The following is a 14,188-nucleotide window of genomic DNA, read 5'->3' as shown; positions in this document are numbered from 1 at the left end:
CTACTTAAGAATCCCAAATATCTCTCTGCTTGCTACTCATGGCTCCTGACTTGCAAGCAAGGGGTGGGTGAGTGTCCCTGGCTCATGGGACATTTTTTTTTTTTTTTATAAGGAGATAAGTGGTAGATAAGTAAAATTAGCCCAGTGGGAGCTGATTTCAAGCTGTGGAGTGGTGATGAGGGTAATTTGTGGGTAGTCCAGGCAATGCCCCATGATCCTAAATAATTACCATCATGTGTTGTTGCGATAGTGGTCAGATGGGTTTGAATTGATCGTTGGCTCTGATTAGGGAGTCTCCCGTGCTGACCCATGTCCTTCCTTCAGAGGCATCTGGAACATCAATCCTGCAGATTATTCAGATCATTAGGAATTCCCCGTGGAGGCTCAACACTTTCCTGAATCTGAATAGTTAAACCTCTGTGTTGCAAAAATCAAATACCATCTGGCTTTTGTGTTATCTTGGCTAAATCCAGTCAATCCCAGCTTCTTCAATGGCATTTATGATAGTCGGCTCCCCCAGATCTGGAGAATCATAACTGGGTTAGAAACAGTTTTATTTAATCTTGGGTGTAGAAAGATTGTTTTCACAGATCAGACAGCATTTACCTCCATCAGAGTAAGAAAAAAGAATGTCCAGGTGTGTCCTTGCCCCAGTGATCACAGCATCTGTTGATATGTTCCTTGATATCAGCCTTATAGATCAGACTTACTGTCATCTTTAAAGAAGTTTACTTCATCCAAGTGCGGTGGCTCACGCCTGTAAAACCAGCACTTTGGGAGGCCGAGGTGGATGGATCACTTGAGGTCAGGAGTCCGAGACCAGCCTGGCCAACATGGTAAAACCCTGTCTCTACTGAAAAAGTACAAAAATTAGCCAGGCATGGTGGCACGTGCCTGTAGTCCCAGCTACTTGGGAGCCTGAGGCACGAGAATTGCTTGAACCTGGGAGGTAGAGGCTGCAGTGAGCCAAGATCGTGCCACTGCACTGCAGCTTGGGTGACAAAGTGAGACTCCATCTCAAAAAATAAATAAATAAATAAATAACTTAATGGCATTGACAAACAGTTGTCCATCCCACAAACCACCCACTCGCCCTAGTATCAAAATTATGGGAAATTATTCCTTTCAAAGAGACTTCAGAAAAATACTGTATCCTGGTATAAAATGGATTGTTATTTCATTGTCTACATGAAAGGGCCTTGCTTGTTGACCAGTAATAGTTTGCATTTTAATTAATTTTTGTCCTTTCCCACTATCTAAATAGCGAATCTGTTATAACTCCTGTGGTTACTGTCTTTTTAGACTTTGCCTGTGTGTTTGGATGTTTGGATTCCAGTAGAGAGGGTTCTTCCCCCGACACAGTCCCACCACTCATAGTTCAAGTGCAGGAGAGGAAAAACTTCATTCATCCTCTTAGACTCTGTGACCGGAGTCTGTAAATTAAACTGACAACAGGTAGATGAACAGGAGGAAAGACCAATTTTAATAGTTTTATATGCATGGGGGCTTCACATACAAGGAGCAAAAATGCAAAGCAGTGGTTAGACCTGGGGGGCTTATGTATCATTTTCCTTTTTTTTTTTTTTTTTGAGATGGAGTCTTGCCCTGTCACTCAGGCTGGAATGCAATGGCATGATCTTGGCTCACTGCAACCTCTGCCTTCCGGATTCAAACAATTCTCCTGCCTCAGCCTCCCGAGTAGCTGGGACTACAGGCTTAAGCCACCACGTCTGGCTAATTTTTTGTATTTTCAGTAGAGACGAGGTTTTACCATGTTGGCCAGGCTGGTCTCGAACTCCTAACCTCAGGTGATCCGCCTGCCTTGGCCTCCCAAAGTGCTGGGATTAGAGGCATGAGCCACCGTGCCCGGTCAAAAAAAAAAAGAATTTTTTTAAATTAGTCAGGAGTGGTGGTGTGTGCCTCTAGTCCCAGATAGGAGGCTGAAGTGGGGGGGTCTCTTGAGCCCAAGAGTTGGAGGCTGCAGTGAGCCATGATTGTGTCACTGCACTCTAGCCTAGGTGACACAGACTGAGAAAGAGGGAGGGAGGGAGGGAGAGTTGGGGTTCCTAGGGGTGGTAAATTGCGGAAAGATGACTAGGAAGTGGTGGGTAAGGGTTGTTCAGTAATGTTTGTCATGCCAACTCATCTCTGTGCCAGTCACCCTGCTACAGAATAGAGAAACATCTTTACATGGGAAATTTCCCTGCTTTTAGGCAGAAAGGGAGTGGGTAGAGAGCTCTTTTTGTCTGCAGTTTCTCAATTGCCCTCAGATCAAAATAATCTTTATGCTAAAGTGGCCTGTTTTGGGGTAATGTATTCTGATCCCCTCCAACATGGATAGAAAATCAAGGTAGATGAACACGGCTCCTCCCAAAGTCTCATGAGGGTGAAAGGCGGGAACTGACAGGATTATATTTGTCTTCCTTACAGGGCTCGCTCTCTCTCTTTATTTTTTATTTTTTTATTTTTATTTATTTATTTTGTTGTCGTTGTTGAGATGGACTGTTGCTCTGTCGCCTAGGCTGGAGTGCAGTGGCATGATCCCAGCTCACTGCAACCTTTGCCTCCCGGGTTCAAGCAATTCTCCTGCCTCAGGCTCCTTGCAGGCACCCTCCACCACACCCAGCTAATTTTTTGTATTTTTAGTAGAGACAAGGTTTCACCGTGTTGGCCAGACTGGTCTCACACTCCTGACCTCAAATGATCCACCTGCCTCCACCTCCCAAAGTGTTGGGATTACAGGCATGAGCCACCACACCCATCCTCTTATTTTTCCTCTGAGTTCAGTTCTTCCACTCTGTCATCCTGGATTTGTGGTAATGGGTACCATGTAAAATCGTTAGTCTGTCTCCGCTTTTGCAACCTTCACTGCCATCTGACAATTCAGGATAAGGCCTCCCTGCTTTCATGATGCTGGGCACATCTGACTGAGGTAAGACCTCTTGAGGGGATTGATGGAGGGCTTTGCAGCTTCCTTATTGGTGGGTAAAAGGTCTCCCAGCAAATGTGGGTGTCTAAGAGTATCCAGGGGGACCCACCTCCATGGCATATGGGGTGAGGGCCTGGTATCATTTCTTTGAACAAGCCATGGCTCCCAGTGGAGATGGAATGTATTAGTCAGGCTAGTGCTGCTGTAACAAAGTACCATAAACAGCCAAGTGCGGTGGCTCACGCCTGAAACCCCAGCACTTTGGGAGGCTGAGGTGGGCAGTTCACCTGAGGTCAGGAGTTCGAGACCAGCCTGGCCAACATGGCACTCCGTCTCTACTAAAAATACAAAAATTAGCCAAGCATGGTGGCACACACCTGTAATTCCAGCTACTCAGGAGGCTGAGGCAGGAGAATCACTTGAACCCGGGAGGCAGAGGTTGGAGTGAGCCAAGATCACACCACTGCACTCTAGCCTGGGCAACAGAGTGAGACTCTATCTCAAAAACAAACAAACAAACAAACAAACAAAAACAAACTATAACACAACAGAAATTATTTTTCTCGCCATTCTGGAGGCCAAGGTATCCACAGGACTATGCCCCCTCTGGAGGCCCTCATGGAGAACTTATCCTTGCTTCTTTCAGCTTCTGGTGGCCCCAGGCATTCCCTGGCTTTTGGTTGCATTGCTCCAATCTCCATATCTGTCTTCATATTGCATCTCTTCTCTCTTTCATCTCTGTGTGTCTCTTATCAGGACACTTGTCATTTAATTTGGGCCCAGCTCATCCAAGATGATCTCATCTGGAGATTCTTAATTACATCTGCGAAGATCCCCTCCCCTCCCTTCCCCTCCCCTCCCCTCCCTTCCCCTCCCCTCCCCTCCCCTCCCTTCCCCTCCCCTCCCCTCCTCTCCCCTTCTCTCCTCTCCCTCTCCCCTTCTCTCCCCTCCTCTCCCCTCCCCTCCCCTCCCCTCCCCTCCCCTCCCCTCCCCTCCCCTCCCCTCCCCTCCCTTCCCCTCCCCTCCCCTCCCCTCCCTTCCCCTCCCCTCCCTTCCCCTCCCCTCCCCTCCCTTCCCCTCCCCTCTTCATTTTTAAGACAGAGTCTCGCTCTATCGCCCAGGCTGGAGTACAGTGTGGTATGATCATAGCTCATGGAGTCTCAACCTCCTGGACTCAGGCAATCCTCCCAACTCAGCCTCCTGAGTAGCTGGGAGCAGGTGTGGGCCACCATGCTCGGGTAATTTTTTATTTTTTTTAGAAATGGGGTCTCGCTATGTTGCTGGTCTCAAACTCCTGGGCACAAGTAATCCTCCTGCCTTGGCCTCCCAAAGTGCTGTGATTACAGGCATGAGCCGCCGTGCCTGGCTGATCCTTTCTTCCAAATAAGGTCACATTCACAGGTTCTAGGATGAAGACATCTCTTGGGGTGGGGGATCCAGTTCAACCAGCTGCACACGGGATGCAGATAAATGCTGGAAAGGCTCAGAAGACGCTTCTTGATGATGGAGTAGAGTTTCTCTTTCTTCATTAGCAAGGGAACCACACACCTTTGTAGAGCAGTGCCCCTTAAAAGTCATTTATATTTTCAGTTCCTGTCTCAGCAACCAAATGAAGTCTTGAGTGGAGTCCCTTCCATTAATCTGATGGGAGTGGTGTGTTCCTTCAACATTACCACCAGGTGGCAGCCAAGAACCTAGAGTTAGGCGGGATCATGCTTGCTGCCTGACCAAAGTACATGGTCTTAGCTCCTGAACTGAGATCCAAGTTTCCAAATAAAGACAGAGGATGCCAATTCAGCTTTGCTCTGGCCTATTCAGTAACATGTCACTTAATAGGCAGAATTACCAGATCAGTCCACCAGCCAGCCTAGTGTGGCAATAACTTACCCCAACTGTTTAAGCATTTACATAGTACACACCGGTTTTTTGTTTCTTTTATTTCTGAGAGGGAGTTTCGCTCATTGTTACCCCGGCTGGAGTGCAATGACGCGATCTCGGCTCACTGCAACCTCCGCCTCCTGGATTCAAGTGATTATCCTGCCTCAGCCTCCCGAGTAGCTGGAATTACAGGCATGTGCCACCACACCCAGCTAATTTTGTATTTTTAGTAGAGACGGGATTTCTCCATGTTGGTCAGGCTGGTCTCAAACTCCCGACCTCAGGTGATCCACCCACCTCAGCCTCCCAAAGTGCTGGGATTACAGGCGTGAGCCACCACACCCGGCACACACACCTGTTAATTTTGCCTGTTTGGCATTTCTTTCCTTACCTTGGGGTAGGTTGAGAATGTTAATCACATTAGCCCATTCCCTAGCACAGTTTTTTTTTTTTTTTTTTTTTTTTTTTTTTTTGAGACGGAGTCTCGCTCTGTCGCCCAGGCTGGAGTGCAGTGGCCGGATCTCAGCTCACTGCAAGCTCCGCCTCCCGGGTTCACGCCGTTCTCCTGCCTCAGCCTCCCGAGTAGCTGGGACCACAGGCGCCCACCAGCTCGCCCGGCTAGTTTTTTGTATTTTTTAGTAGAGACGGGGTTTCACTGTGTTAGCCAGGATGGTCTCGATCTCCTGACCTTGTGATCCACCCGTCTCGGCCTCCCAAAGTGCTGGGATTACAGGCTTGAGCCACCGCGCCCGGCCTAGCCTAGCACAGTTATTATTTCAAAGATTGGCATATCATGTCATTCCAGTGGGAGCATCACAAAGAAAATCGGATATTGTTTTCTTTCTGTGAATCAACCTATAGCTTTCTTGTAAGATATTCCCCCAACACACTTGCTTGCAATCACAGGGCTCTCAATGATGGGATCTGCATTTTGTTAACAGTTAGTTTAAGGCGGTCAACTGTAGCACAGGCCAGGCCAAAAGTCAAAAACTCTTCATTACTGCATGAATATCCTAGGTAGATTATACAAGGATGTCCTTATACTACAAAAGAATGATCTTTTATAATATAAAAGGATGTCCTTATTCAGATGTCCTTAGACCAATTACTTAAACTTTTGGAATGTCCAACTACAGCCAAAATTGATGCCCGAATTGTTTCTAGAACTGACAGCTTTTATTAAAATAGCAAAAGGGTCTCTCTTTTCCTTTCTCCGCCATCGTGGTGTGCTCTTACCTCCGCTTCTGGCCATGTCTTCTCACAAGACTTTCAGGGTTAAGTGATTCCTGGCCAAGAAACAAAAGCAAAATTGTCCCATTCCCCAGTGGATTCGGATGAAAACTGGAAATAAAATCAGGTACAACTCCAAAAGGAGACATTGGAGAAGCACCAAGCTGGGTCTATAAGGAATTGCACTTGAGATGGCACACATACTTGTGCTGTCTGAAGGTCACGATCACATTACCATGTCAAACTGAAAATGTCACCAGTATCTGGAGAGTTTGATGTGTTTTCCTCTCTGAATCTATTATGAATGTGTTGGTTGACTGGGTTCAGTAATAAATATGTGAGGCCTTTCGTTTCAAAAAAATAAAAATAAAATAAAATAGCAAAAGGAAGAAGTGATAGGTTACATGAAGCCTATAGCTACAGAGATTTATTATTGAATTTGTTCAAAACATTTTTGTGTTTTAGATGTTTCTCAGATGATTCTGATATGTGACCAGGGTTGAGGACCAGTATTTCTCCATGGGAGCTAGATCACGTGCGAATTTCAGAATTAGAGGTGTTTAATTTGACTGTTATCTCTTTCTCTTTCTACTTTTTGTGCCTGGAATACTCTTAGTTAAAATAAATTAAGCACAGTGGCTCACACCTGTAATCTTAGCACTTTGGGAGTTGGAAGCAAGCAGATTACCTGAGGTCAGGAGTTCAAGAGGAGCCTGGACAACGTGGTGAAACCCTGACTCTACTAAAAAAAAAAAAAAAAAAAAAAAAAATACAAAAATTAGCCAGGTGTGGTGGTGTGTGTGCCTGTAGTCCCAGCTGCTCGGGAGGCTGAGGCAGGATTGTTTGAACCTGGGAGGCGGAGATTGCAGTGAGCTGAGATCGCACCACTGCACTGCAGCCTGGGCGACAGAGTGAGACTCCCTCTTAAAAAATAATTAAATAAAACCAGTTAATCTCAGGAGACCTGATTCTCTCTGGCTGAGATAGGTAGAGAGAAATCATTTGGCAACTAAACCTGTTACTCTACCATTCTCTCTGTTTTCCGAAAATCCTATCTAAGCTCTACTTATCTGAATTCGATGTGAAACTATCCCCCCTTATTGTTCTTCTAAGCCACCTCATCTTAAAGTCTATATATTGATAGAGAAGTGCAAGAGCTCAAGGCAGAACCTGTGGAAAGAGAGCAAGAGAATTGTTGAAGTCTTGGAAGAAGTGAGGGTAAACAGACTGGATATCTTTCCAAGCCAAAGCAGTTTGGAACCAAGGCTGATGGTAAAGAGAATATTGCACAGTTTGTTAGATATCCATTAATGAGAAGAATCTGGCAATTCCTGGAACCATAATTTGAGGGTGGAATAAAAATATATCAGATACACCCACAATCAGGTAATTTAATACCTATAGCCCCTAATTGAAAGAAAAAGTGTGGGATGCAAGAAAATGGTAAATATAGAAATGTAATAAAAATGCCAGTAAATTAAACAATTATTGACTGGAAACAGCCGTAATGAGCACTTTTTGCTTTTAAAAGATGGGTCTAAACTTATTGATAAAAATAACAAATAGGCTGGGTGCAGCAGCTCACGCCTGTAATGCCAGCACTTTGGGAGACCGAGGTGGGTGGATCACCTGAGGTCAAGAGTTTGAGACCAGCCTGGCCAACATGGTGAAATCCCATCTCTACTAAATACAAAAAATTAGCTAGGTGTTGTGGAACATACCTGTAATCCAAGCTACACAGGAGGCTGAGGCAGGAAAATTGCTTGAACCTAGGAGGCAGAGGTTGCAGTGAGCCGAGATTGCACCACTACACTCCAGCCTGGGCAACAAGAGCAAAAACTCTGTCTCAATAAATAAATAAATAACAAATAGGTGTTTGTCTGGGGTAGGGAACCTGTAGGTAAGGCATTTTCTTGTAAGATCCTTTTCTTATCTGGAAGGATGTTAGAGATATGGATATGATGATTAGACTTTGTTGGGGAAAAAAGGTTTTGAATGTATATTGATATTAAAACATTATGAATAAAATGACATATCACAGATCTGTATCACAATAATTCAGTGACTGATGGGAGCTGAGAGGGTATACGGGGTTTAGATGAAACAAGGTTGACATGAGTTGAAAATTGTGGCCGGGTGTGGTAGCTCACACCTGTAATCCCAGCACTTTGGGAGACCGAGGTGGGTGGATCACCTGAGGTCAGGAGTTCGAGACCAGTCTGACCAACATGGAAATACCCCGTCTTTACTAAAAAATACAAAATTAGCTGGGCGTGGAGGCGCATGCCTGTAATCCCAGCTACTTGGGAGGCTGAGGCAGGAGAATCGCTTGAACCTGGGAGGTGGAGGTTGCAGTGACCCGAGATGTGCCATTGCACTCCAGCCTGGGCAACGAGAGTGAAACTCCGTCTCAAAAAAAGGAAAAAGAAAATTGTTAAACGTGAGCGATGGATAAACATCACAATATTGAGCTTCATATGTGCTTCTGGAAAATAGCGATGGTTAAGAATTACCCCCGACCTTAGTGTTACTGGTAATTTCCTGGTAATTACCTATTACCCAGGAAATGGCTTACTGCAAAGAAACCCACTCTTCCCCATGAGACTCGGATAAGACCCATTGTTTGACCTTATAATAAGGACAGACACAGACCCTGCAAATTCTCATTGTTTGTCACATAAATGATTAGGTGAACTATCTGTTCCTATTGACCAATCTAGACAAAACGCCTGCTAGTTGACCATATTTTAGGCAGGCATCTCTCTTTCCCCTGGATCCTGAACTCTGGCCACACTTCAATTTCAGTGAGCAATGGAATGTGTAACACCTCCTACTCCACCCTCCCCATTAACAACTCCTCCCAAGAACCTGCTGATTGAGGCATTTTCTGTCCAACTGCTGGAGCACCCCACTCCCCCACACCTAGTAATTTCTAGATTTACTTAACTTCTTCCTATAAAGGAAAACCATTCCCACCTTTATTCTGAGACACTTGTAGATCTTGTGTTTGGAGCATTTTTTCTATTATGATAAGTCTTTTATTAATAAAGTGTCTCCTTCCCTAAGGCTAGATTTGTTTTTTACTTGACAGATACATGGGATTTATTATATTGGTCTTTCTACTTTTGTATATGTTTGAAATTTTCCATAACAAAAAGGTTTAAAGTAGTATATGTTGGCTGGGTGCAGTGGCTCATGCCTGTAATCCCAGCACTTTGGGAGGCCAAGGTGGGTGGATCATTCAAGGTCAGGAGTTCGAGACCAGTGTGGCCAAAGTGGTGAAATCCTGTCTCTATTAGGAATACAAAACTTAGCCAAGCATGGTGGCAGGCACCTATCGTCCCAGCTTCTCGGGAGGCTGAAGCAGGAGAATCGCTTGAACCTGGGTGGCGGAGGTTGCAGTGAGCCAAGATCGTACCACTGCACTCCAGCCTGGGTGACAGAGCAAGACTCTGTCTCAAAAACAAAACAAAACAAAACCAAAAAAACAGTAATATATGTTGACATTTGAGGGAAGTCACTGAAAGAACAGAATAACAATGAAATTGCTGTAAACAAGCAGAAGGAAGTAAAGAAAGGTTTCAACAGAAGGAAGAGGAGGAGAAAAATAAGCAAACAAAAAGGATAATAAACAAAAAAATACACAAAATAACATGGTATAAAATAAGTCTCACTGCACATTTCAATTGTGAACCCAAAAGTATCAAAGACAGATCGCAATTTAGAAAGTATATTTTGCCAAGGTTAAGGATGTGCGTGTGACACACAGTCTCAGTGTTTCAGGAAAGGGGTCCCAATCCAGACTCCAGGAGAGGGTTCTTGGACCCCACACAAGAAAGAATTTAGGGTGAGTCCATAGATTAAAGGAAAAGCAAGTTTATTAGGAAAGTAAGGGAATAAAAGAATGGATGGCTACTCCGTAGACAGAACAACCCTGATGGCTGCTGGTTGCCCCCCGCTTTTTCTTTTTTTTTTTTTTTTTGAGACAGAGTCTTGCTCTGTCACCCGGGTTGGACTGCAATGGCATGATTCTCCTGCCTCAGCCTCCCAAGTAGCTGGGACTACAGGCGGATACGCCATCACACCTGGCTAATTTTTGCATTTTTAGTAGAAATGGGGTTTCACCATATTGGCCAAACTGGTCTCGAACTGCTGACCTCAAGTGACCCACGCACCTCGACCTCCCAAAGTGCTGGGATTACAGGCATGAGCCTGTAAAAAATGGTTGCCCATTTTTATGGTTATTTCTCGATTATATGCTAAACAAGGGGTGGATTAGTCATGCCTCCCCTTTTTTAGACCATATAGGGTAACTATCACATGTGTCTGTGTGAAGAGACCACCAAACAGGCTTTGTGTGAGCAATAAAGCTTTTTAATCACGTGGCTGCAGGTGGGCTGAGTCTGAATAGAGAGTCAGCAAAGGGAGATGGGGTGGGGCCATTTTTATAGGGTTTGGGTAGGTAAAGGAAAATTACAGTCAAAGGGGGTTGTTGTCTGGCAGGCAGGGGTGGGGGTCACAAGGTGCTCAGTAGGGGAGCTTTTGAGCCAGGATGAGCCAGGAGAAGGAATTTCACAAGGTAATGTTGTCAATTAAGGCAGAAACAGGCCATTTTCACTTCTTTTGTGATTCTTCAGTTACTTCCGGCCATCTGGATGAATACCTGCAGACCTGGGCTCAGAGGCCTGACAGTAACTTCCTGTTTCCATGGCATTTGTAAGCTCTCATGGCGCTGGTGGGAGTGTAGCAGTGAGGACAACCAGAAGTCACTCTCGTAGCCATCTTGGTTTTGTTGGGTTTTAGCCGGCTTCTTTACTGCAATCTGTTTTATCAGCAAGGTCTTTATGACCTGTATCTTGTGCTGACCTCCTATGTTGTCCTGTGACTTAGAACGACTTAATCGTCTGGGAATGCAGCCCAGAAGGTCTCAGCCTTATTTTATCCAGCCCCTATCAAGATGGAATTGCTCTGGTTCACACACTTCTAACATTAGGAGGTCCTGATGACAGGTGCCCTGTGGTCGGGGCACAGCTTGGATTCATACGTTTTAGGGAGATATGAGACATCAATCAATAAGTGTGAGATGTACATTGGTTTGGCCTGGAAAGGTGGTGTTAGAAATAAGAGCTCAGAGTCATAAAGAAAATGAGCACTCAAACAAAAGATCTCTCAGCAAGCCAAATTTACTCCTGCAGAAGAGTGTGGCTTGCGCCAGTCACGACTGCAAGAGCACACCAAGCCGGGTAGGGCAGGGGTTTTTATCCCTGACGCAGTTCCTAGCACTTCTGTGTCCTTTCCCCATTGGCTGAGGTTGGACTTCACAATCTAAGCTAACTGGATTGGCTAAGGTTTAAAATTGAATAGGGTCTATTAGGTGGGAAGGAAGAGGGACTGTCCTTTACTAGGCCAGAAGGACTTGTCTGGGTGCTGCAAAGGTGGGAAGGTTGTTTACAGAACAGGTAGGAGACAACAACAGGTAGGCTGTTTACAGGCAGGTAGGACGTACAAGGAAGTTGGTCGTAAGAAACAAAGCACGGGGAACTAAAGCTTTTTGAAGATTAATTATCTTTGACATTGGGACAACGGGGTGTAGGGTGGGAATTTCCAGGTCACAGGTAGACAAGAGACAAAGGGTTGCACTCCTTTGAGTCTCTGATTAGCCTTTCACTGAATATGCAGTTTACATGTGAGAGGAGGGTAGAGGAAGAGTCACTTACGGTTTAGTGAAACAATAGGGCAGAGGAAGCAGTCAGGTAGGCATTTGTCTCAAGTGACAATTACTTGAGACAAATGCCTACCTGACTGCTTTGTGTCCTTTGTCCACAAGTAATTTCCTTCTCGGTAAATTGTGAGGGAGGTATGTAGCTTTTTTTTGTTGTTGCTGTTGTTATTAAATCTTTGTAGTTATGTTATTTAGAAATAAAATGGGAGGCAGGTTTGCCTGACATAGTTCCCAGCTTGACTTTTCCCTTTAGCTTAGTGATTTTTGGGGTCCTGAGATTTAGTTTCCTTTCACACAGTTATCACTATAAATAGAGTCTGAGGACAGAATCTATCAGATTGGACTGAAATAAACAAACTGTAAAGGAGACCATAAGAACCTCACCCAACTCTCCCAAAGTAAGAGCTCCCAGATTCTTGAGCTCTGATATAACTTGTGTGTTTTTGATTTTTTTTTTTTTTAAGATGGAGTCTCGCTCTGTTGCCCAGGCTGGAGTGCAGTGGCACAATCTCGGCTTACTGCTGTAACCTCTGCCTCCCGGGTTCAAGCAATTCTCCTACCTCAGGCTCCTGAGTAGCTGGGACTACAGGTGTCCACGACCATGCATGCCTGGCTAATTTTTGTATTTTTAGTAGAGACGGAGTTTCACCATGCTGGCCAGGCTGGTCTTAAACTCCTGACCTCAGGTGATTCACCACCCCGGCTAATGTTTTGTATTTTTAGTAGTGACGGGGTTTCACCTTGTTAGCAAGAATGGTCTCGATCTCCTGACCTTGTGATCCACCTGCCTCGGCCTCCCAAGGTGCTAGGATTACAGGCATGAGCCACTGCGCCTAGCTGTGTGTTTTGGATTTTTTTGAGGGTCTGAACTACAAGAGACTTTGGAGATCTAAATCCTCTCATTGTAGTTGAGGAAACCGATTTAAGAAGGGAAAGCTACTTATTCAGGGTTACATATTAAACGAGAGCCAGGGAAACCAGAAACCAGAATCTCCTTCCAATCCAACAATTTTTCCTATTCACCTGAGATTCCTGATTCGTCAAATGCAGGACATAAGATTAGTCTAGAGCAGATGTCATTGGTAAGGGGTCCCAATCCAGACCCCAAGAGAGGATTCTTGGACCTGGTGTAAAAAAGAAGTGAGAGCAAGTTTATTAGAGAAGGAATAAAATATGACTACTCTGGCTGGGTGCAGTGGCTCATATCTGTAATCCCAGCACCTTAGGAGGCTGAGGCAGGTGGATCACAAGGTCAGGAGTTTGAGACCAGCCTGGCCAATATGGTGAAACCCCATCTCTACTAAAAATACAAAAATTAGCCAGGCATGGTGGTGGGTGCCTGTAGTCCCAGCTACTCGGGAGGCTGAGACAGGAGAATTGCTTGAACCTGGGAGGCAGAGGTTGCAGTGAATTGAGATCACGCCACTGTGCTCCAGCCTGGGTGAGAGAGCGAGACTGTCTCAATTAAAAGAAAATAAAAAAAAAAGAATGACTACCCCATAGGCAGAGCAGTGGCACGGGTTGCTCAAATGAGTATATTTATAGTTATTTCTCAGTTATATGCTAAACAAGGGGTAGATTATTCATGAGTTTTCTGAGAATTCCTGAAACTCAGCATTTCTTCCCCTTTTAGACCATATAGGGTAATTCCTTGGCGTTGCCATGGCATTTGGAAACTGTCATGGTGTTAGTGGAGTGTCTTTTGGCATGCTAATGTATTATAATTAGTGTATAATAAGTGGTGAGGGTGACCAGAGGCCACTTTCATGGTCTTCTTGGTTCTGGTGGGGTTTTGGCCAGTTTCTGTAGCGCATGCTGTTTTATCAGCCAGGTCTTTGTGACCTGTATCTTGTGCTGACCTATCTCATCCTGTGACTAAGAATGCCTTAATCTCCTGGGAATGCAGCCTAGTAGGTCTCAGTCTCATTTTACCCAGCCCCTGTTCAAGATGGAGTTGCTCTGTTTCAAACATCTCTGACACAGACACAGAATATCCTCAGATTTAAAATTTTGCCTCGCTTTATTGACAATAAAAAACCAATGATGGGGAGGGCATACTCCATTCTCTGTTGAAAGTGTGGAGTGGTGAAACCTTGAGAGCAATCTGTCAGGATTCTACACAGATAAGTGCCCTGAAAAGCCTGGAAGAAAATATACCCAACTGGTAAGAGTAGTTACCTCCTCAACAGAAGTGTTCCCGCACCAAACGGAGGGTCGGGCTGCTTATTCTTGTGGCCCAATAACAAGATGCAGATGAACTGGGAAAGGAGGGAATTTTTATTTGGGTAACTGGTTACAGGGAGAAGGCCTGGAAAATATCACCAGACTAACTCAAAATTAGAAAGTTTTCCAGAGTTTATATACCTTCTAAGCTATATGTCTACATGTAAGTGTGCATTTATCTAAAGATATAAGTGATTAACTTTTTT

At 44.8% G+C, this 14,188-nt stretch overlaps 1 pseudogene; it reads left to right on the top strand.

Moving 5' to 3' along the window:
• Positions 1-5,827: 5,827 nt before the first annotated feature.
• On the top strand, positions 5,828-6,267 carry LOC106994945 (large ribosomal subunit protein eL39 pseudogene; annotated as a pseudogene).
• Positions 6,268-14,188: the final 7,921 nt, after the last annotated feature.

This window comes from Macaca mulatta, chromosome 20 (genome assembly GCF_049350105.2).
Source record: "Macaca mulatta isolate MMU2019108-1 chromosome 20, T2T-MMU8v2.0, whole genome shotgun sequence".
Taxonomy (NCBI): domain Eukaryota; kingdom Metazoa; phylum Chordata; class Mammalia; order Primates; family Cercopithecidae; genus Macaca; species Macaca mulatta.
Note: the sequence above shows the minus strand (reverse complement) of the source record. Positions and strands in the feature narration are given on the sequence as shown.